Source organism: Canis lupus, chromosome 17 (genome assembly GCF_011100685.1).
Source record: "Canis lupus familiaris isolate Mischka breed German Shepherd chromosome 17, alternate assembly UU_Cfam_GSD_1.0, whole genome shotgun sequence".
NCBI classification, from domain to species: Eukaryota; Metazoa; Chordata; class Mammalia; order Carnivora; family Canidae; genus Canis; species Canis lupus.
In genome coordinates, this window is record NC_049238.1 from 8,092,885 (window position 1) to 8,117,075 (window position 24,191).

The window sequence follows — 24,191 nt, forward strand, 5'->3', positions numbered from 1 at the left end:
CTCCACTATTTCATCTGTAAAATCGACTTTGTAGAATGGATTTCAGTGTTAAAACAAAGGACATGTATGTGAGGGGGCTATCCAAATATGATTCCTGAGGTACATCCAAAGTCCTTTTTTTTTTTTTCTTTTTTTTTCTTTCTTCCCCTTCCCCTTATTTATTCATTCATTCATTAGAGACATGCACACACAGAAAGAGGCAGAGACACAGGCAGAGGGAGAAGCAGGCTCCATGCAGGGGGCCCGATGTGGGACTCGATCCCGGGACCCCAGGATCACACCCTGGGCTGAAGGCAGGCGCTAAACTGCTGAGCCACCCAGGGATCCCCCAAAGTCCTTTCTCTTAAATCCTGCCGTGGTCCCCTGCTGGCACCCTGGGTGTTGAAGAGGAGAGGAAAGAGATATAAGGATGACCTCCAGGTTTCGCTAGGCTTCATCAATGAAGTGACAAAGATCAACTATTGCATCTAAATGCTGTAAGTTTATTTTAACGTAGTTACAAATGGATGAGTTTAAAAAAAAAAAAAAAAAACAGAAACAAGGGATGGGATAGTCCTTTGTGATTCTTTTGCACTTTTCTGGGCTTGTGGGGTGGTGTGGTGAGGAAAAAAGAAAGAAAAAGAAATATATTACAGCAACTACCAGAGGCTGAATGCCAATGAGCACAGCCTCCAAATCTTTCCATTTCTTGTTGACATTCTCACTGACAGTGTTTGAACAGGGCCGGGCTGCTTACACACAATCATTGTTTGCTGTAGCCCAGTAGAACCTGTAAGATAAAGCCATCCAAACCTTGACATACATCACTCTGTCACCGCAACGCAAGGAAGGTGTGAGCCTGAGGGGAAGGGGCAAGCTCTGCTTTCATCTGCTCCTCCATTGCCCTCACAGAAGTGGCTGGAGACTCTGCAGCCAGAGCAGAGAGCTGAGTGTCAGGAAGGACACAGCGGAGGGCAGATGTTCTAGGAGCGAGACACTGCATCACAGCTCTGTTGTCAGAAAGGGGGGTGAGTTCCCCAAGCCTCTGAGCCCTCAGCCCTTAAATATAATGCACACTTCGCAGACAACACGAAGGTGACTTAGGTACCAACACTCCTCCCCATGCCCTGAAGAGTGAAAGCGGGCTCTCTCTCTGGGCATGCTCTGGTGGCTTCCTCCAATGCAGGTCCCAGTGGTCCTTGTGAGCTCTTTGTCATCAAAACAGCTGCAATGCCTACCAGGCACCCAGGACTGTGACTGAGGAACTTGGAGACAAGTGAGACAAGGTCACTGACCTCATTGCTTGGGGAGGGAAAAGAGACATAGACACAGGCCCTGGCAAGGAGTTAGTGCTCAGTGTATTTATTGCTAGAATGAAGAGTTGACTGACTGAATGAACATAAGGCCATAAATGCAAGCAAGCCCCATGTTAGAAGAAAGCATAGGATTTGGGGTCTGAAGCAGAGTTGACATCCTAGGTCCCCTGCTATCCATTGGCGCATTAGGCTGGATACTTCAGCTTGTTCTGAATTCATTGTCTACCCTGCTGCATGTCCCAGGGGCTGACCTCTGTGAATCACCTCCCCCAGGGTGGTGATTCCTTGCCATAGGTTTTTTTGGCTGAGCTTAGACAAAGGGGGTCCCTGGAAAGAGATTGGGAGAGGGGACAGAGTGTGCTCCCCTCTATCCTGGCCCATTCTCTAATAGCAGCAGCTCAGCACCTGACACCTACAGCCCCCTAACCCACTGCATCTCATTCTCACTGGGCTCTGGGAATGGTGGGTCTTCCCCTCACCCTTGTGGCCCTGGCTTCTCACTGCTACTGACATCTGGTGCCTCAAAATGTCATGTTTTCCTTCAATCCTGTCTACACCTCTGGAAAGAGCTCCTTTGTGGAAACCACCTGAATCAGTCCTGTTTCCTATTGAGACCCAATTTATTCAGTAAATTAGAGCAAGTCATGGAACTTCTCAGAGTGTCAAGTTCTTCCACTATGAAATGGAAATAATAATACTTAGGATCTAGCACCATGCTTGAACATGGACCCTCAATAAACATTGGAAGGTTGAAGGAATAAATGAGTGGATGGATGGATGGAAGACTACTTCTGAGGATTAGTGATGAGATGTTAATGCATTAGGTATGAAAATATTGGTTATTATAATCCTTATTAAGTGGTGAGTGAGTGTAATGGATTGTATAAACTATCTTAATATCAAAGAATGAGCATGGGTCAAGAATCAGGATAACTGAGTCTCAGTTTTTACACTTGTTAATTGTAGGATCTCAAGCAAATTATTTTCCTATCCAGTGCCCCTATTTCCACTCCTCTAAAACAAACAAACAAATTAGACTCAGTAACCCCTAAGGAGCCATCTAGCTTGGACAGCCTATCAAGTACTAAGCATTCCAGAGAAACAATTTGAACTGGAGACATTAAGGACACGCTCAGGGCAGAGACAGGAACTTGAAGAGCATAGTAAGGACCAGAACAGCAAGACTCTTCAATGAGCAGAGGCTTGAGGGGATTAAGTGGGGAAAGGTTGGTTAACTCAGACCAAGAATAAACATCTGGCCAGAACAGAAGTTGCCCGTGGGAACTCAAGGGACCTTGAACATCAGGCTGGGGAACTAACACTGCACAAAGGAAGGAATAAGACTTCCGCTAGGCCCTGGAAGCCAATGGACTACTTGGATTCAGGCTTCCTCTGCTAGATCCTCTGAACCAGGCCGTCTCCCTCTCCTGATGGCCATTGCCTTCTCTCTTTTGTGAGTCCTTTCTCTGAAGGTCACCTGTCAAATTGAGGATGAGGGAAAATTTATGGGGTGAGGAAACCATCTGGTAAGGGATCTTTTTGGCACTGTTCACATCTTGGCAAAGGACCCGTTCCTGTCATTAGCCTACTTGCATTTTAAAATCTATCTGTTCGAAGGAAAGTCAGAGGCAGGATCATCAAAAGAAAGTGATTCTTTAAAAATCTGTGTAAAAATATAAATTCAGAAGAAAAAATTTTAAGGGAGCTGAGCAAGAATAACACCCTCAAGGGTCCTGGACCTCCAGTCAAAACACTTGAAAAAAATAACAATTAACATGAAGAATGATAATGCAGAACTGTTTGGGAGTTAGTAAGTACTGAGTGTTATTTGATAACATGGCTAGCTGTGTGAGTTTAGGCCCGTCCCTTCATCTCTGGCCTCAGTTTCCCCATATGTTACATAGGGAGTCAGACTCAGAGGTGGGCTCTAGAAGCCTCTCCAGCCAGCGGGGGCCTGCAGCTCCATTCCGCCGCCCTCTCTTCCCTCTCTGTAGAAAACAGCATTCCTTCGAGGACACAAGACAAACTTCGGTTTCAGCTTGCCTGACCTCTGTCTGCGGGGTGGCCTCTCGGAGAGCAGGAGCCCGAGACCTGAGGCGGCTGCTCAGCTCTGGCACGCTGTGTGGCTGTGGCCAGACGTGAAAAGGAGTCAGCAGCAGGCTGCAGTCAAGCTGGGCCTCTGAGAGGGGGTCATTAGACATGAGCCAGCCTCCCTGCCCCTGCTATGGACAGGACTCACGGCCTCTAGTGGGTGCTCTCTGGGGTGGCCCCTGACCACTGGTCCACTCCCTGCAGGGCTCACACAATGGTCATTCCAAAATGCCCCTGTGTGGTTGGTGCTATTCTCCAGCTCAAAAATGTGTATGGCACCTTCTTGTTGAGCTCCGGCAGTGTGTCCCAAGCAGCTTCCATCCTGTCAGACACAGAAACTCAGGCTGTGTCACTTGAATTTGGAGAATGCCTCACTCCCCTCCCCCCCTTACAGAGCCCCAGTGCCCCAGGATTCCAGAGAGAAGAGATCTGTCCAGGCTCATGGAGCCCAGCATATTTCTTTCTTTCTTTTTAAATATTTTATTTATTCATAAGAGATACAGAGAGAGAGGCAGAGACATACGCAGAGGGAGAAACAGGTTCCCTAGGGGGACCCTGAGGCAGGACTCAATCCCAGGACCCCGGGATCACACCCTGAGCAGAAGGCAGATGCTCAACCACTGAGCCACCCTGGCACCCCGAGCCCAGCATATTTCTATAATATATATATATTTTTTTTTCTATAATATATTTGACCAAAGAACTTTTCTTTAGGAACACCAAGCAATGGCCCTGAAAACTGCAACTCCAAACAGTTTGCTTTGGGGAACACTGCCCCTGTGGGTTAAAATCCAAACTTTCTGGTGATTCGATAAGGCCTACCTCCATCTGGCCCCTGCTAACTCACAGCCCCGCTCCTTGCTCCTCCTCTCTATACCCACAGGTCCAGGGCCATGGCATTATTAGTTGACAGGTGATTTTTGTGCTTGCACATGTTGCAAAAAATGTACACTTAGAGAAAGAAAAGGAAAAAAAAAGCAGGGTCTTAGGCAACAATATTACCTGAAGGATCCTAGGTTTCAGGTCAAACGTGCTTGAAAAGTTAAGTTCTACTACTTAACCTCTCAATTTTTTGTCAGTAAACTATGCATTTCACTCCCCTTCACCTCAGGCCTTTGTCTGGGATCTTCTCTCCATCTGCAAAAGCTTCCCCTTTATTTACCTATGAAGAGCCTATTCATCTCAGGAAGCTTTATTCAAACACCACCACTTCTGCTGACCCTCCCCAAATTCCTTACTAAGAATTTATTATTTATTAACATATTCCCCAGCACTTTTCATGAACTTCTATTGAAGTACATTGAAGTACGTTTCATTCTGGGGCACCTGAGTGACTCAGTGGGTTAAGCATTTGACTCTTGATTTCAACTCAGGTTGATTTCAGGCTGTGACAGGCTCCAGAGTGGAAAATCTGCTTGAGTTTCTCCCCATCTCCCTCTCCCCGCCTCCACCACCTCATGGGCATTCTCTTTCTCTCTCTTTCCCAAATAAATCGATCAATCTTTAAAAAGAAAGAAATTTTCATCCCCTCCCCCTGACAGTTACACATAATAGCTATCACAGTGCTCCGTGCTAGTCCTGGGTTGTGTGCAGGAGGTATATTGGTTAGAAAAATAAAGGCAGTCCCTGTCCTCTGTTTCTGGGTCCCCTTTCCTCATCTTGGAGCTCTTGCATCACATTCTGGGAATCCTCTCCCCAAACGCTGCTTCATCAGAGTCTGTCTCGGCCACTGTGGTGGGGCTTACGCATCAACTTGCCTCTATTGAGATAATCTGTTGAAATCATAAAGAAAATGGGTCTGAGCCCTGAAAGGAAGGAAAATGAGGCATTCATTAGCAATATTTCCCAAATTCAGGGGTTCAGCTATTTGGCATTCAGACAGTCTGGAAGGAAATGGAGAGCCAGCAAGAGGCACAACGGGTCTCCCCTTAGGAGGCAGAGCAGGTGCCCTAGAGCGCTCGGCAGGGAAGTCCAGGTTTTTGCTCTGCTTGTTCTCTCCTGGACCCAATCGTCACAAACCAAGGACACATTAGACATGGCAGATGAAAAGTGCAGCATGGTGATACACAGACACTGCCTGCGTCAGCAGCCTGCAGTAGCTGACTGGGTGGCAGATTCAGTGCTAAAGAAAGACAGACCTGGGGCCATTGGGTGGAAGGGCAAATAGTTCCCTAAATTTCCATGGTCTCAGCTCCTGTGGTCATTACTACACTGTAAGGTAGTAGGGTGCCAAGAGTCACAGAGATGTCCAAAAAACCATCACAGCACCTGTCACACCCTCCCTTGGAAGGCAGCAAAGTGTATTTAAGCTATTTGGGAAAACTTTATTTTTATTTTAGGGGGTGGGTGGGAATTGACTTCTTAAATTATGAGTGTTCATCCCAAAGGTGAAGATTTCCCTTAAGATATCTTCACAGTTCATGCCTCTTATTCTCAGAGGTTTGTGCAAAAGCCACCTTCCTGAACACCCTGAGTTTAACTGCTGTTCCCCACCCACTCCGGCATTCCTTTCCTTACCATTTTTTTTTTCATGCCAGTTATCGTCTAATATACCGTGTAACTTAGTTATCCTTCTATCCCAAAGGAATGTAAATTCCTTGAGGTTAGGGTTAGGGGTTTGTCTATTTTGTTCACTGTTGTATCGTGGGGGAACTAGGCATCTGGCACCAATAGGCATTTGTTCCTTATTGAATGAAAGTGTAAATAAATAGATTTAGTTATTTGGAAAACATTTAAATTTTTTTAACATCAATCTATGGAAATCCTGGCTAAATGGAGGAAACCTATAGGAGAATTTTTTAAACATAAGGCACATTAATTCATTGGTAAAAATGCATAAAGGTTGTACTCTGTGCAGACACTATGCATTGAGGATTTGCTTATTTTGTTCACATGCACACTTTTGAGTGCCCTCAAGCACCAGGTATTCCACATACAGAGTCACAGACATGCTTCACATACACACTTCTGGTTCTTCCTGTAGCTTACCTTAGATCTTATCAGCTAAGGTTTGACAAGTCTAGTCTCTGTCTCCTTCAGAAAATTCTTAGAAGTAGGAAATGATGATATCCATTAGGAAGGCTGGTATTTCCCATGAGTCAGCCTAAAATCAATATTTAACAACCATTTATTGTGATATTGGAGGCAGATATTGTATCCTGGAAAGTACACTGGCTATAGAGCCAGAAAACTTGAATACTAGCCCTGGATCCATCCTTTAAGAGCTAAATGAGTTACTTAATCACAAATACCAAGCTCAGAAGTTTGTTGCTGCTGCTGTTTTGTGCAGGACTTTGTAAACTATGAAATGCTATACAATTATTAGGAATCACTATTACCTTATTAAGAAATGAAAAGTGCAGGATGCCTGGATGGCTCAGCAACTGAGCATCTGCCTTCAGCTCAGGGTGTGATCCCAGAGTCCCTGGATCGAGTCCCACATCGGGCTCCCTGCATGGAGCCTGCTTCTCCCTCTGCCTATGTCTCTGCCTTTCTCTCTCTCTCTGTCTGTCATGAATAAATAAATAAAATCTTTTTAAAAAATAAATATTGGTTTAGAAAAAAAGAAAGAAATGAAAAGTGCATTACACGTTACCTGAAAGAGAGGTGACAACTTGTCCTGATGATTAATGACCCTTGGAATGCATGGGTATCAATCTTGATATCTTGACCAATTTCATTATTATGTAATTTGCTGCATAACCTTCACATTTAGGACCTCAGTTTCATCAGCTACAAAGAATTCTACCTAGTTCTGGCATGCTGGGATGATTTCCCTGATTCTGATCGCAACTGACAGGGTCTGGAGGTCTGCAGCAGTAAATTGGGATGGGTTCCAATGGATTTTTCAGCCTACCAGGTAGTTTTCTATGCATGAAACTGTAAAACTTCCTTCCTACATTTATTTACTCGTGCATCTATTCAATCATTCCTTCCTTCAACAAATACTTGCTGAACGTCAATTATGTGACAGAGGCCATACTAGATGCTGGAGACAATGAATGGAAGAAGGCACCGTGCCAGTACCATCAATGATCCAAACTGAGTCAGCGAGCCAGCTTTGTAAACACATCATAGCTGTACACAGTAGGAGCCACGAAGAGATAGGAGCAAGGTGCTGGAGATTACAGCGGTGAGGCCACTTACTCTGCCTGGGGGAGACAGAGACTGCTTCGTAAAGAGATACATGTCAACGGGACCTTAGAGGGTCAGTGGGAGTTAGCCAGGCAGGGGTGGAAGAGAGGCATTCATTCTATCAAGCAGGGAAAAAAGACAGCATATCACTTGGGCAATTTAATAAGTGCTTATGGTGTACCTCTTCTGCGTTAGGCACCATCAATGAAAAGGAAAACATAATCAGGTGGGATAGAGCTGATGAGGTTTAGAGCATGAGGTGCTTGAATGCCGTGCTCAATGCTCACAGCATTGTTGGAGGCAAACAAGAGTACATGATCCCTTTGTGTAAATCATGTACCTTCACCATGTAGACATTCGACACGTGTCAATGTGCTAACTACATACAAAACACTGGGGATGCAGTAACAGCTTTCTCAGAATCCCTCTCTGAGAAGATCGCATCAATCAAGGACAGTGAAACAATGCGATTGCCCAAACCCTGGGCAGGAGGGCTTCATCTAATCCAGGAGGAGAGATGGCCAAAGGAAGACTTCCCAGGGGAGGTGACATTTCAAGCTGAATCTCTAAGGGTGAACAAGAATTATCTAGATGATTGGAACAGGAAGTGTTCCAAACAGAAGCAGAAGCAAGTACCAAGGGCTGGAGACCTGAGGATGTCCGCGTGGCTGCGGTGTGTGGCTGAAGGCTCCAGACCTGGGGCCTATGGAAAGGGTTTGGGCTTCACCCCGAAGCAAGCCATTGGTGGGTTTTAAGCAGGAGAGTGACATGATAAGATTTGTAGTTTGAATGTGTGCATCTCTCTCCATGTGGTTGACATTTCCCACCTCACCAATCTGGTATACAAAATAAAGTCACCCTTCCTTAATATTCGAATCTTCATGCAGGAGCCCCTACCCACCCAGATTAGAAGAAAGACCATCTCTGAGATTCTCTTCCCCAAATATTTCTAACAATTTGCCTGCAAATCTGTCCTCACGGGCATCTCCCTGCTGCCACCTCCCAGAGAGCAGGAACTTGGCTTATCCTCGAGGCTGTCCCCATCTGTGGATGACCAGCTTCTGCAGGCTCCCTCCGGGGGACCCTCACTGTGGTCGCTGAAGCAGGGGCTTGTCTTTCTTGAATGGTGACCACCCAGGCAGCCAGAGGAAGTACTGGGGTTCCTTCTGTGGCCACGGGAGCATCTTTAGGACCCTACTTGTTGGCCATGTGGTATCCAGGCCCGGCCTACTGCTTCACTTCAGTGGAAAGAGAGGACCCGCTGGCCTGTGTTACTTTCAGATGAGGCTGCCCGCAGCAGCTGTGTGCCACCTCTGTGCCAGCCCTTGTGGACCAGCCCCCTCCATGCACATAAACAGATGGCCGCTTATCAGAAGGCATGGGGGGTGGGGGGCTGTGGCAGGAGTGGCTCTGCTCAGACAGCAGTCCTCTCGGACCTCGGGGTGGGAACACAGTCTTCCTCCTGTCCCAGGGCCATTTCTAATTTCTTTCACTGCTGTTCAGGGGGAAGAGATCATTGGGAGCCTAGAGGTCACTGTGATTATTACTCATTCACACCTGCTCAAGGTGGGCTGGCTGCCTGCCAGGAATGGGGCTGCTAGTTCCTGCCTCGGGAACCACTTGGAGGAAGGCCTCCAAGGCAGGTCCCAGGCCTGTGCCCTTCTTGGTTCTAAGACTGGCCTCATTTCCTGTCAGGATTACCCACTTTTCAGAATGAGTTTCCTTCCATGACTCCCCAGAACCTCTATAGTGACTGCCTTCAGTGAGTTTGTCAACATATGCTAAGGAGGTGTCTGCACACAGAGGTGTCTGCAGGGCTGTATTCCCACTTTTTAGCGACAGTATCTCTGGGTCTCAGGGATTCTTACAATCTCCACTGTACTTTAGTGGAGTATACTATATTCACTCTTTGTCCTTTTTTTTTTCCACAATTGCTCTGCATCATCATTTCAGGAACTGAATTTAGAAATAGGATCAGATGCCCTTTGGAAGATCAGATCACCCGTTTCCTCATCTCTAAAATGAGAAAAAGAATGTTTCATAAGGTTGAGAAAAATTCAATATGATTTTCATTTTTCTAATTTTTTTATTACTTTCAACTGGCATAGATGATTTTACATAAATACATAAGCATGATTATATTATACATCCTGGTGGATTTCTTCAAGGTGAAATTATTTTCTTCCCCTTTTCTTTGGTTTGATGCCTACTTCCCCCTCTGGACTGCTCTCTTCACATTGCAGCTTCTTGCTAAACGCCCAGCCAACTGCATATCCCACGGCCCCAGAACACCCTAGAACATACCATTGGTATTTTACTCCATGATACTACAGTACCAAAAGCCTATCGATATTCACACGTGAATATATGTAGTCCTATAAAAGGCTTTTGGTCTTTCTGAGGAAGAGATCCTATTACCCACAATTTTATGCATTTTACTTTCCTTACTCAACAACACTTTCTGGAAATCCAGTCTGGTCTTCTGGTAAAGCTGTGACTTTAATAGTGGCCTCATATTTCATGATTTGAAAATAACACTCTTTATTCCCCTATTTATCGATATTCACCCCGTTTCTGGTTTTGCCACAAAGAACAAGGCTGCAACACACATACACACACGCACACACCACCCCTTTGCTGCACAGATGCTTTTATTTCTTTGCAATAGATTTTCGGGAATGGAATTTCTGGGGGAAGTGGAGATAGCCAGTCAACAGTATTTCTAACGTATGCTAATTGCTTAGAAAGTGCCTGTTATACAGTCGTTGCTCAATAAAATGGTATCTGCCCCAGTTCTCATTAGCTGAGGAGGTACATTTTGGAAAAGTTTAGTCATTTATTAGATCTCCATTTAGATAAACTACATTTACTTTAAAGACATGGGTTATCTGAAATAACCAAACCAACAACTGTCCTTCCTTTGTTTATACAAAATCAAAAGGAAATAGGGCCTCACTGGGAATCTAAAATAGACACGAACGTTTACCTCCTCATTTCCTCGTTGCATTTCAAATCCACTTCCTCAGTGAGCCAGGAACTCAGAGGCTCAAGGCTGTGCTCCCATAACTGGAGAGTCTCGTTTTACATATTTTTTAAATTGTTATCAGCTTGTCTATCTGATTTGAAAAACAAAAAGAAGGCTCATTAGACGGTTTTCCCTGTTGTGAATAAAGAACCAATTTGTAGCCTTTGAAGGAGGTGAATGAATGAGTTCCTGTGTCTGCAGCCTCACCCTGCCCTCCCCAGGCAGATGCTCTCCGGGGAGAAGTCAGGCAATTTCTGGCTTGAAGATTCTCGTGTGTTTAGCCTCTCTCGATGAACACAGAGGCTGCACCTTGCGAAGAGGGGGCACTCGTACAAAATGCAGACGTGGTGCATTCTGGACAACGGTGCTCCTAAGCCATTGGACTCAAATGTCACCACATGGCAGATTTCAACCTCCAAACTGAAACGGAATCTTGCAAGTTGGCCAAGGGCCAGGGGCTGGGCCCTGGACACAGCCTGAGCCGAGAATGTGACAGGGATTCTGGGAGTGAAAAGGCACTCACACAGTTTTAATGAAGCGGGAAACAGGAACCTCTGTTTGCCCACTGCTTTGTTCCCTTTTTGTCTGGATACCAGTGAGCCGAGGGAAGCTGGGGAGGCCTGTGTGGGTGTCCTCAGACTCTGAGCCGTCCACCTGGGCTGAGCCCCAGCCCCCAGCCCCCTCAAAAGAGGTGCTACAAAGCTCACTGGTCTCTGCTTTGGCTGCCCTCTCCTTGTCTATCTAGTCACAGCTCGTGATGCCTGACTTCTGGCTTTCTGGCTTTTACGTGTGTTTTTGTTTTAGTTTTAGTTTTTTTTTAAGATTTATTTGTTTGAAAGAGAGAGAGTGTGTGTGAGAGAGCACAGGCTGGGGGAGGGGTAGGGGGAGGGGAAGCAGGCTCCCTGATGAGCAGGGAGCCCGATCTGGGACTCCATCCCAGGACCCTGAGATCATGACCTGAGCTAAAGGCAGACGCTTAACGAACTGAGCCACCCAGGTGCCATTACATGCATTTTGACTCCAAATTGGACAGAATTCTGCTCCCCTGGTGGGATCCTCATCACCTCATTCAGCTTTTGTTTGTGTGCTGTAGATTTTCTCACTGCCATCTAACGCCAGTGCTAATGCTCTATGCATCCTGCTAGGCACAGGCCACCCCTTGGAAGGGGGATTGGGCATTAGAGTGACAGGGTCACAGAACCCAATTCAGAACCAGAAGAAGAAAGAGCTGATTCATAACTTTTTTTTTTTTTTTTAGAGCTGATTCACACTTAATGCCAACTTGCTTTCCTAGCCAGTTCTATATCCATTATGCCTTGATCTTTAAAGGCTCTGAGGCCTGGTCCTTACCTATGGAGCATCTACTGTGTGCAAGGCCAGACCTGAAATCAGTGTTGTTGGGGAACAAGAATGGAGAGGCTATGGCATGTTAGGCTGAGTCCCTGTCTTCAAGGAGCTCACAGACCAGCTATGGAAACCAACTGGCTCAGAGGAGAAATACCCCAGTTTAAAGTTGGCTGGGTTACTGGCCAGGAGGAAGGAGTAAATGGTATGGGATTCAGAGGAGGGGACGTACATGGAGTGGAAAGAACATGGGCCAGGGCCTACCCTTGACAGTTAGGCAAAAAAGAGAGGTGATAATTATGGAAGCACTTACTATGTGCTGGTTAGCTCTGGTAACTCCCAGGGTTGAGGTGGGAAGAGAGGAGAGGGAAGACAGTGTTTCCAGCAGGGAAGTGGTACAATTACCGTTAATGCACATTAATGAAGTTAATGACAGCATGCTCTGTGCTCTGGCTGACCCTATTCAAGTCGGATGTTTATATAGACAAAACAGCCTTCTCTGGAGGGCAGAGACAGTGGCCATCTGCATGTGTTACACAGGTAAGAAGCAAGCTTTGCTGGCTCACTCTGCAACCAGGACGAAATCTTGGAGCACCTGCAAGGCTTTGGGGATGGTGTAAGTTATGAGATGGGAAGAGATGATGGTCCGATCCTGGGATTTGCGGAGACCTTTGCCTCACTTCGCAGCCAGCTGCTCTGTGGTTTCAAGATGGGAACAATTATTGGAACTTCAGCATCTCATTGAAAACTCCCATCCAAAACATCACTTCTCGTGTCATATCTAGAAAGAAGAGAGGTGACGATGGCAATGATGAAAACAAGGAAGTCAGACGATACATGCTTAAGTCCCTAATACCTGTATTTATTCCCACATTTTATTTAACAGTGTTTTCTTGAATATCTCTGCAACACTCGAGAGAGGGTGGTAACAAAACAGACCAGGTTCCCGTGTTTAGAGTCTAGCTGGAGGTGTGGACATTGGAAAAGGCAGGGGGATAACAATGATGTCTCAGCCTGGCTTGTCACATAGACTATTTAATGCACAGAAGGCTGCTGCTTATTGTCTGGTACAGACCAGAGGCACCGAGCCAATGTTTGCTGCATCTGGTCCAAAGTCCTTCCCAGCCCTGCATTCTGGGGTTCTGAGTTTCTCTCTTTGACCCCAGGGAGCCCCACCCTTGCTGCAGGGGCCTGATGTGGCCTCTTTGGCTACCTGCGCAAGCAGAGAAGAGCCAGGAGCAGGGACCTTCCTGGATCCCCAACTGACTCCCTTGTGATGATGCTCCCTGGGCCCTGGAGTCAGGGCCCCTCTGGGCTCAGCAGGGAAAGCACGCTCTGCTTCTCTCTGGGAAGAAAGCTGTCAGCTTGTTGCCCTCGGCCATGCTAAGTAGCGTGGGACAGATATTTGGAAACCATCTCTTCACTGTGGTCCAGGCACAAAGTACATACACATCTGTTGTTTATCCACTGACCAGTGTGTGGTTTATCGACTGACCATCATGTGTAAGTCTAGGAGCCAGACAGGCAGATACCTAACCAGGCTACTCACAGACAAAAAAGACTCGGGGAGGGGAAGAGACATGCCCAGAGTTATACAGGTAAGCAATGGCCCACACCTGGGTGTCCTGACGCCACTCCAGCTCTCCTTCACTGTGGCCTGCTGCGCTGCTGACCAGTAGTGGGCCTGGGGAGAGGACATGGGCGGAGGGGTGTGTGCTTGTACTCTGTTCCTCTTTCATGTTCAAGTGCAATCACCTAACTCAATGTTGTCTTCTGTCTGGCACCGAGTTAGGCCAGGGAGGCGTCAGTCTCTTTGATGGCTGTCTTTTGAGGCCTGGAATGGCAGAGAGATGTCACATGAATGAGGGTGTTTCCAACCACTTCTGAATCTGAGTGTCCTCTGATCTGAATGGAGTGCCAGCCCTGTTCTAAAGAAGTTAACCAAAATAAATAAATAAATAAATAAATAAATAAATAAATAAATAAATAAATAAATAAATAAATAAATAAAATAAAAATAAAAATAAAAATAAAAATAAAAAAAGAAGTTAACCTTTGGAATGTAACCCGATCTGCTGCCCTCTGGGGTGTCTACCAAGAGGACAGCCAATGAAAAGGCTCAACTCTCTCCTTCGTGAGCCCAAGGCTCCAGAACAGGAGGCAAAAACCCGGCTGTCACCAAGCCTGTCAAGGATGAGGCTGTGTCCCATTCCTGACTGGTGGCTGAGTGTCTGTAACCCCCAGGAAGGATGCTCCCAGGAGACTCTGTCAGGGTACCCAGTGCTGGATTGGGCGGGTCAGCCCCAACACCAGCCCCAGGAACTGCAGGCTTCTGTAAGCATCCACTCCTATATGCAAGCTCAGGATCTCAGGGTCTTTTGAGTGCTATTTGCTGGGTTGGGAATGTCCTTCCTCCTCTGGCCAAGTCCTATTCCAAAGGGCCTTCTGATCCCCTTGGTGGCTAATCCTGCACCAGCACCCTTCTCTACATCCTGTGCCCTCCCAGAGTATTCAGTACTGACTCCCAGTGCCCCAGAGACTTTGGTCATTAGCTCTCCTTTCTCTCCAGCCCCATTGGCCCATGTCTCATTCTGATGGCCCAGGCAGTGCCTATCTCCGTAGTGGGTCCTCACAGCACTTAATGAGTGAATGAGAGTGATCTTACATTCTGCACCCTCCGCCACATGGTACCCAGAACTCCACAGGCCCTGCTGGCCTGGCACCAGGGTCTGCCCCCATCAGAATCAGACCCTCTGTGGCTCACCTCTGACCCCCACCCTGAGAATCCTACTGCCCCCAGGCTGTCCTCTTCATAGTTGCCTTTGTCACCAACCTGCTTTCCTCAGGTTCTGCTGCCTGCTTCCTGTCTGTCTCACTCTGCTGGTCAACAGCGTGCTGTGTGAGGGAGCGTTTGGAAATATAGTCCGTAGGTGTTCGTGCCAAGATAGGGTTGGAGGGGGCAGCAGGAGTCCTAGCCACTGGTGGGTGAATCCACGAGGATTTGCTGATGGCCACCTATACACCTTCCTGTCCTTTGGGGATGTCAAAGATGAATAAATCAGTCCTTGTCCTAAGCTAAGCACTTAGCCTGAGGGTCTGAGGATGGAGGATAGAATGAAAGCAAAGGAAAATTCACGAATGAACACCAGTAACAGTACGTGCCGTTTGCTAAGCACCTACTGTGTGTGGGGGGGGAGGGCACATAGCAGGCACCGTCTTTCATTTGTAATAAACTTGCAGTCTGTGAATTAGGGCCATTTGATAGACTATGAAATTGAGGTAAGTGAGCTGCCCTATATGCCAGAGAGTAGAAGCTTCTGGAGTAGGATTTGAAACCAGACCTTGCCAAGGAATGACCATAATTTATTCCTTACCAAGAGGCCACTTTGGGCATCCAGTCTTAGGAGTGACTGTGTGCCTCTTCTCCCTGTCCTGACCGTCGGGAGCCCCCCTCCTCCCTCAGATCCTCAAACGAGAGAGGGCAGGACAGCCTTCAGCAACATCGCTCACTGTCTGGGCTGCCGAGAACACCTGTGTCTAACCCAAGCTGTGGCCCCCTTCTTGGACCCTGTAACAATAACCCCAAACTTCTGATCCTGCTTTCTGGGATGGAGAAGAAGCAAACCAGTGGCCCTGGGGACAGCTGTGCCCAACCTAAACCCTGTACCCAAATTCTGCCAACAGGTACAAATCCACATGCCCATTAAGTGAGCATGAAAAAACACAACTCATTAAGGCTGGTAAGTGGCAGGACTGTGTGTTGTGTCTGTGTGCATACACGTGTGTTTAGTTTGTCCCTATTGGGGAAGCAATTCTCTGCCGAGGCTTCACGATTACTTTCTCAAACCAGAAGAGACCACATGGAGATGCCAGTCACTGGGGAGAACCCGACAACTGCCCCCTCAAGGGTCAGACCTGAGGAGGAGGGACTTCTCTTTCCCTTTTACAACTCCGTGGCCCTACTGCACCCTTTCCACAACTGTAGGACTGAAAAAGTGCTAGGTTTTCCATAAAGTAAATTAGTTTACAATTCAAAGCAGAACCCTGTTCTTGATATAATGAGGTAGCCACGCTCTCTGTCTGAGAAGGATTCTGTGTAAAATGAACACAGGCCACCCAGGGATCTCCAGGCCAGCAGATGTCTTGGGAGTCCACTCAGAATGACACATTTTGGCAAAATGCCACCGCCTGAGACAGGCGAGAACGTGACACGGGGCGGCAAGCTGGCCTGGGCTGGGGCTGCGGCCCCTGCCCTTGCACCCAGGGCTCCCCACCAGCCTGCAGGAATCGCTGTCCTCATCCGGGGAGCCCACGGGCCCTTCCTGTAGCTCCTTTCTCATGAAGCGCTTCCTTTAACAGACACAGTGCAGTGCTCTTTTGAGGTCTCTCTGTGGCATTTCTGGAATGTCCTTCTTCCCCAGTTCTGCTGTTCTTTCTCCTTAGCGTGAAGGCAGAGAAATAAAGAGGCCTATTTATACTGGTCTGGGCTTCTGCGAGCCCATCTCATTGCTGAGTATTTAAGACAGTTAGTGTTTCAGAGACAACCTGTGAATTGCCTGGCGCCCCTCCAAGGGAGTGGGGATGGAGTTGGCAGGGCCTCGAACTCAACTCAGGGCGGGCACTGCCTCCAGCCAGGGGTGCGTGGAGCTGCCCTGCCCTGGGGGCCCCTGCCTGCTGCAGGGCCCGCTCCTTCGCCTCCCCTCAACCGAGGGCACTAGGAGCCCACAGTCCACTTTGCAGGGTCAGCACCAAGCCAGCAAGGATGACTTCCCCAAGGAGAACGGTCACCAGCCTCCAGACAGCCACTTAGAGTTGACACAGTACTTGTTCGCTCACGCAACCCATTTTCTCAGAGCGGTAGGTGTTACCATCCGTATTTTAGAACAGAGCAGTGGCTCCAACACATCCGTTCTATATATGCCATCAGAGGGTTCTTGAAGAGCCTTGGGGTGCCTGCCTCCCATCATACTCCCTGTACTCTGACACCTGACCCCACCCAGAGCCATGCTCACGCAGTGTGACCTGGGTCACACAAACTTCAGTTCATCGACTAGAGACCCCCAAGCCAGGCCCGTTGGATACTCTCCCGCAAGTTTTGATTCCAGATTCAGAAACGCTTCTCAGCCCCCGTTAGGCCCCCAATGGGAAAGACCGGTGATGCCCAGCTTGCGGCAGCCGTGCTGGCCATGTGCAGACAAGGAAGCTCGGCCATGAGCCGACGACGAAACTGTCACACAGTAACCCCCGGAGCCCCAGAAAGACAGTTCTGACAGCTTCCCTGTTTGTAGTTCCAGTCACTCTTGAGACCTTTTGGTTTTCTGAAATATCCCTATATCTTTTTGTAACAGAATGTTCTATTAGGGCTTGGACTTATGTAACACGATGATCTATTAGAATTTTTTTAAAAATCTTTTTTTTTTTTTTTTAATGGAAAAATCTACCAGCTGCTATCTGGAGAAACAAAAACAAAAAGTCACTGTGGAGCAGGTCCTGAGTAACCTCACTTACACAGGCAAGCTCGGACCTGGCAAAACCAGCCCCTCCAAGTGGTTTGCAGAGCTCCGGGAAAGGCAGGGTCGGTTTGAAGATCGACCTGGGAAATTTCTGCAAAGGGAAAGCTCCTTCTTCCTGATATTTGAAGATAAGGGCAGAGTGCCTGAGGTGATTGGAGATGTCCCAGGGAAAGCTAGTGTTGGAGAAGGACAGTGAGCTGAGAAGTAGCGGTTGTGCCCCTTCCCTCCTGACTTCTAAGAGCATCCAGGTACCTGACGCAGCCAGCCTCTCCATCCAGGTCAAGACCATGAGCCTGGGCTCTCCATCCCCCTAGGCTCCCTCTCCCCCCACTGCTGGCACACAGGGTCACCTGGACTCAGAGGAGGAATCTGCTGGCATCATCTAGTCAGCATTGCTGTCTAAGAACTGGCTTCAAACTCTGAAGCAGACCCCTGTTCCACTTCCCATAATGTCACCTTCCTTGCTTGAACTGGTTTGGGTGGCGCTTTGTCCCTGAGATCAAAAGAATCTTGTCCAGGTCACAACCAATGGGGTGCAGGTGGGGTGCCGGACTTGGATCCAGGTCTATCGGACTCTGGTCCAAGGACTTCCCACTCTGCACCCCTCCTCCTCTCTGGTGGCCTTCCACAGAACAGCCCCTCAGTGCCGCTCAGAGGCTCGGGCCCCGGTTCTCAAAGGGGGCACAAGAGTGGTCCCTAGGAGCCTGGGAGAAATGGAGAAGCCATCCCCCACTCCACCCCCCACTCCACCTCCCGCTCCAGACCTACAGTCTCATTTCAACCAGTTCCCTAAGACCTTTAGGAAGCACTGTGCCAGATCTCCGCCTTTCCATCCTTACAGGGTTGTCCCATCTGCCACTAGCTCCCTAAAGGATCCCAGCCAAGCACATGTCCCCTTGGGGCTCTGTACATCTTTATAAAACAGAAGGTGCTCCTGATTCTTTTTTTAAAGATTTTTTATTTATTTATTCATGAGAGACACACACACACACAGAGGCAGAGACACAGGCAGAGGGAGAAGCAGGCTCCCTTTAAGGAGCCCGATGCGGGACTCGATCCCAGGACGCCGGGATCACCACCTGAGCCAAAGGCAGACACTCAACCACTGAGCCACCCAGGTGCCCCCATGCTCCTGATTCTGATCTGTGGAGGAATCAACCATTTCCTTTGAAAAGATGGTCCAGGGAACAGGCAATGAGCGGTGACTACCAACAGATACGGGATTTCTTCCTGCGGTCCTAGAAATTCTCTGGGATCAGTCCATGCTGGCGGCTTCACAACTCCCACCACACTGAAGACCGGTAAGTCATATACTTTAAAAGGGTACATTCTATGGGATGTGAATTACATCTCAATAAAAGTATTATTATTTTTTAATGGTGTAGAGGTTGAGAGAAACAATAAGACCTCAATCAGATGAGGTCTGATTTTCTCCCAGGACCCAGGACGTCCACGCAGGAGGCCTTCATCCCTTTTCGGTGTCTCATGGTCCCTCTTCAGCGCGGTTTCAGAGCTCAGATGGTGCCGTGGGTGGGGAAAAACTTGCAAAGGAACAAGTGAGGGCTTAAAGCAAGGGATGCGAGGGAGCCACAGTCCTCCCAGCTGCCGTCAGAAATGCCTCCCTGCCTCTTGGACTCCCCCACCCCCAGCCCTGCATCTCGCCTCTAATCTCCACAGAACTTCCTTAGGCAACCAGGTCATTTGGGGAGAAGTACATAAATATTGCATTTCTTTGCAATGCCAGTGACAGCTAGCTAGATGTTGCAGGATATTTGCTTTAAAAGAATATTAGAAGAAAAAAAACCTTTAGGGGTTTTTTTTCACTTTAGAAAAGTGAAGGCCTGGTCCCTGAGATTCAGGACAACAAGGGCTGGCATGCATCTTGGGGAATTCCTGGGCTTTGGATCCCAGTTCGGGTGTCATCTCGTCCAGAGACCGCCTCTCACCACCACCCCTGTGCCCACCCCAGGTTGACATCTGTCCCCAGGCTCCCCTGGCAGAGGCTCAGTAATATTTATTAAAAGCACTACCGTTGTTGTTGGAGAAAGAACATTCGAGAAGACAAGAACATTTGGGAAGGCATGAATGAAACCTTGGTCTGCGGAAAGCCACACTCACATTCCAATTGGGGGGAGCTTGGCCACCAACTTCCCCGCAGGACTGTGTGCCCCCCGCCTCTGCTGCCGAGTTCCAAACACTGATGGACCGCTCGGCCGTCGAAGCCGCCCAGGGAGGGCGGATGCGGCCATGGGCATCATCTCAGGGGCCGACTGTGAAGGGTCATGTGTTGAAATGCTCGCCACCCCCTCATTTTTTTTTCAAGATTTTATTTATTCATGAAAGACACAGAGAGAGAGAGAGAGAGAGAGAGAGAGAGGTAGAGATGCAGGCAGAGGGAGAAGCAGGCTCCACGCAGGGAGCCCTACGTGGGACTCGATCCCGGGTCTCCAGGATCATGCTCTGGCCTGAAGGCAAGTGCTAAACCACTGAGCCACCCAGGGATTCCCCACTCCCCTCATTTTTATTTTTAGTTTGCTTCTTAAGCAGACAGAACCATCAAAGATTTGTGCTCTGCTGGAGTTTCTGGGTCAAGTGATAAAGCACAAGTATTTCCCTTTCCGAAACTTTCTGAACTCTGTAATATCTCTATAGCTTTCGCTCTCCTCTTCACAAAAATAAATGCAGGCTAAACTAAGCTTGTCTTCCTCCCTTTGCTTCTGCAGGCCTTGTGGTGTCTGAAATCGCTGTCGACTATAGCAGCGCATGGGGACATTGTCAGCTGCGACGAAAGGTCCCTTCCCTCGAATGGTCACCACACCTCAGCTGCAGGGAACCTGGCTCTCTGCTCTGACAAGGGGAGGCCGGGGTGGGCCTGTGGGCCCTGCATCTGGGTACCGTGGCTGGCTCCTTCTCCTTAAAAGTGGAATGAAAACCGTTTTTACAGTCACACTGAGCCTCTGGGACTTAGTTCATTCCAGCTGCTATAACAAAAATACCATAGCCTGAGGAGCTTCAGTGACAAACCCTTATTTCTCACAGTTCTGGAGGCTGAGAAGCCTGAGACCAAGGTGCTTGCAGATTCGGTGTCTGGAGAGAACCCACATCCTGGTTCACAGACGGCCTCCGTGAGGGGAGGAAGGGGTGAGGATCTCTCTGAGGTCTCTTTTATAAGGGCACTGATCCCATTCATGAGGGCTCCACCCTCATGACCTCAGCACCTCCCAACAACGTCACACTGGAAATTAGACTTTCAACGTAATGAGTTTCAGAGGGGGCGGTGTGTAGACATTCAGTCTACAGCACCCGTAAAGCCACTTATTAATCATACAACCCTGGGCAAGTTGTTTTACCTCTCTGAGCCCTGGGTTTCTAACTTTATTTGGTTGAGATGAGGAACAAATATATAGAAGGTGCTTGGCTCTGATCAGACCTTTCATCAGTGATAATTGTCACTACCCCTGGCAGAGAAAGATGTAGCTCTTGGTGGCTCTTATAGCCTGCCCCCTGTCACCCACAAGTGCCACCTTCTGCTGCTCTCAGGGCTGAATATGGCGCAGAAAGCTCAGGGAGGTAGGTCATCGGTCCCACGTACTGCCCTGTGCCTACTTCCAGAGCTGGGCCACTGAGTCTCTCACTCACTCCTCACTCACTCCTTTGTTCCATAAACATGAGACGAGCACATACTGTGAAGCCCCAGGAAATATAAACACCAGTAAGACATGGTTCCTGCCGTCAAGCACACAGATCTTTAAAGAACACGTGTGACCCTAACACATTTGTGTACAATGTGAATACGAGATGCCATGGGCTTGAGGGGAAAGGGGCCTGACATCCACCAGAAGCTTCTGGAAAGGCTTCATGGGAGGAAAACCTAGAGGTTAAGCTCCCCAAAAGCTGTGGGGTTACCCACTGTACACGAGTTTGCAAACAATTGTAGTTCATATAATCTTGCTAAGTGGGCAAGCCGGGCCTCAGAGACAGAAGAGTGATATTGTGGGCGGGAAAAACCCCATCTCAAAGGCATGGAGGGTCCCAAAGCTGTGAGTGTTTAAGGAATGACCAGTAACCCCATGTAGCAAGAGACCTTTGGGGCGTTTAGTGGGGAGAGTGTAAGGTGAAGTGGGAAAGAGCCACACGTGAAGGGGCTTAGGGCAACGCTCCATGCAGATCTGCTGCTTCAGACACAAGGGCCTCCAGGGGGTACCTGGCTTCCCTTTCCAGGCACATGTTGGTGGTAGAAGTGGTCAGGGGCCACCAGAACAAGGGCTCACAGACTTGTGGGTTTATTTTGGTTGTTTTTTAGAGCTAGAGCTAGAGTCGGACAGAGGGAAAGGGAGAAAGAGAATCTTAAGCAGGCTCCATACCCAGCAAAGAGCCTGATGTGGGGCTTGATATCACGACCTCGAGATCATGACCTGAGCTGAAACCAAGAGTCAGACACCCAGCTGACTGAGCCACCCAGGCACCCCACTTGTGGGTTTCACACATCCCCAAAAATCATTTTAAAAAAAGAAATTGGGGGGGGGGGGTCTCACAGGGGATTGACATTTTATTTTGTCCTGAAAGAGCAATAAAATAATTTCCAGTGCTGTCACTTCATAAAATAAAGGGTAGAGTCAGATGCTTAGCCAACTGAGCCACCCAGTGACCCAAAATAAAGGGTATTTTTAAAATCAAAGAAGTGAATGAGTTTAGTTTCTCTAAGAACTCACTGCATGACCCTTATTTGTGTCAGACAGACAACCAAACAGAAAGCCATGCTTTCATGCCCTGATCCTAGCTCCTGGACTAGCATTTTGGGGCCAAGAGTTAGAGGGCAAGATGATGGCTTACACGCTTCACAGTTGACACCAAATTGAAACCCTAGCAACTAAACTTGTTGAAATATACTTTGGTTTCTCTGTCAAACCATCTCCCCGAGCTAAATCACCTCCTTGATAGAAAGGATCAAGAGGCAAGCCCATATGGCCCTTCGGATGCCCAGTCCCTCACTGGGCATCATCTCCCCAAATGTGTCCAAAATGCCCACTGGACTCTATCTCTTTAGTTAGTAGACGTTACCTTAGTTGCCTTCTTGCCAAGGCTTAGTTCTACCTGGAGGGTTGGAGCCCACCTCTGTGCTCCTGTTGTGTTGAACTCTGATCTGTGATAACCCTATGCTTTCAACCGGATTTGAAGATGCTTTCCAATATTAATGATGCCAAAGGGCACATTTAGGAATAAGCTATAGAAGAAGCAGGGTGAGTGGTCACCTGAAAGAAGCCCAGGGCAGGCTAGAGGCCTTAGTTTCCCATATATGTGCATAAGACCACATGGTCTCTAGGGTGTCTTTTGGAGCTCAGTGATCCTAAAAGCTTATTACTCTAAAGGGGTCCCAACTTTGGGTCTAAATATTCTGGGGGCCAAAATGTAGGGAGGAGCATATTGGGTTACACAGTTTAGTTTTTCTGACAAAATAATGCATAAAAATTGATTTGCAAGAGCCAGACATTTTCCTGGAATAAAGCTCTCGCCAAAACTTCTGAGTGTCCCTATAAAGAGACCCTGGATTATGGCTCCCACCACAGTATTACACGAGACCCACAGACTTTGTTCAAACAGGTAATATGAGGGCAGCTGACTGGCTCAGTCAATGGAACCTGTGGCTCTTGATCTCAGGGTTGTGAGTTTGAGCCCCACGTTGGGTGCAGAGATTATCTAAAATAAAATCTTAAACATACTTTAAAAAATAAAAAATTAACAAACAGATGACGCTTGTAAGGCATTTCCAAAAAGGCAGAGGTCACCGGGAACATCATAACTCAAGAAAGTATACCTGCCAAGGACAAGGATAGGGAGAACCTGATGACGTGACTTCACCTCCGCCTTAGACAACAGAGCCGTCAGCGTGGCTTCACTACAAGGACCCGGTGTCTCCATTTAAGGTCTGTGGATGGATGAATTTTATTTTAAGGAAACAAACGTGTATATAGACACGAATGCATGTGCTAATATACATATATTTTTGTATGGTTATAAAAATAGTACTTCATTGTAGACAAACTTAAAATGCAGGAAAGTATAAAACAGAGAAAATGTCAATAACAGTAATTCAAAAAGATGCACATGCCTCTAGTCATTAATGTACATTGATATATCAATACATATACATCAGAATGTGACCCAAGGGTCATTCTCTGGGTCTTTTTTTCCTCTCTCAAGATTTTTTGTTTAACAAAATTCTCTTTAAGCACATTATGTATAATAATAGTTTTGCAAGATTGTAATAAGTGTTCCATGAAGTGCAAGAATTATAGTCCAATAAATTTGGGAAATGTTGGGCTAACTAGTTATTTTTTCTTCTTCTAAGGCTTGTTGGAGCCTTTAATGTTCTAATATTATCATGCTTTTCTAAAGCAGGAATAGGGGTGCAATATTTAACTCTGGAACATTTTCCTGCAGACATTATATACAATTAGTGTTCTACATACTTCAACAAATGGCACCTAATGTATAGTATATCTTGTAATAAGCGTTTGCCATTAAATATCTTTCAAGTGTATGATTCTTTTTTTTTTAAGATTTTATTTATTTATTCATGAGGACAGAGAGAGAGAGAGAGAGAGAGAGAGAGGCAGAGACACAGGCAGAGGGAGAAGCAGGTTCCATGCATGGAGCCCGATGTGGGACTCGATCCCGGGTCTCCAGGATCATGCCCTGGGCCGAAGGCGGCACTAAGCCACTGAACCACCAGAGCTGCCCTCAAGTGTATGATTCTTAACGGCTGCATACTTTACCAACGTGTGCCTA

At 47.5% G+C, this 24,191-nt stretch overlaps 2 long non-coding RNA genes across 2 annotated transcripts; both read right to left on the minus strand.

Moving 5' to 3' along the window:
• Window positions 1–506: 506 nt before the first annotated feature.
• Window positions 507–6,786, minus strand: LOC111090493. The gene is made up of 4 exons (XR_005372100.1): window positions 6,725–6,786; window positions 6,375–6,489; window positions 4,209–5,191; window positions 507–3,708 (listed from the first exon to the last, which is right to left on the minus strand). It is a non-coding gene; the product is annotated as an uncharacterized LOC111090493 (long non-coding RNA).
• A 50-nt stretch (window positions 6,787–6,836) lies between these two features.
• Window positions 6,837–10,998, minus strand: LOC102155282. Its single transcript, XR_005371797.1, has 4 exons — window positions 10,753–10,998; window positions 10,507–10,636; window positions 6,982–9,536; window positions 6,837–6,893 (listed from the first exon to the last, which is right to left on the minus strand). It is a non-coding gene; the product is annotated as an uncharacterized LOC102155282 (long non-coding RNA).
• Window positions 10,999–24,191: the final 13,193 nt, after the last annotated feature.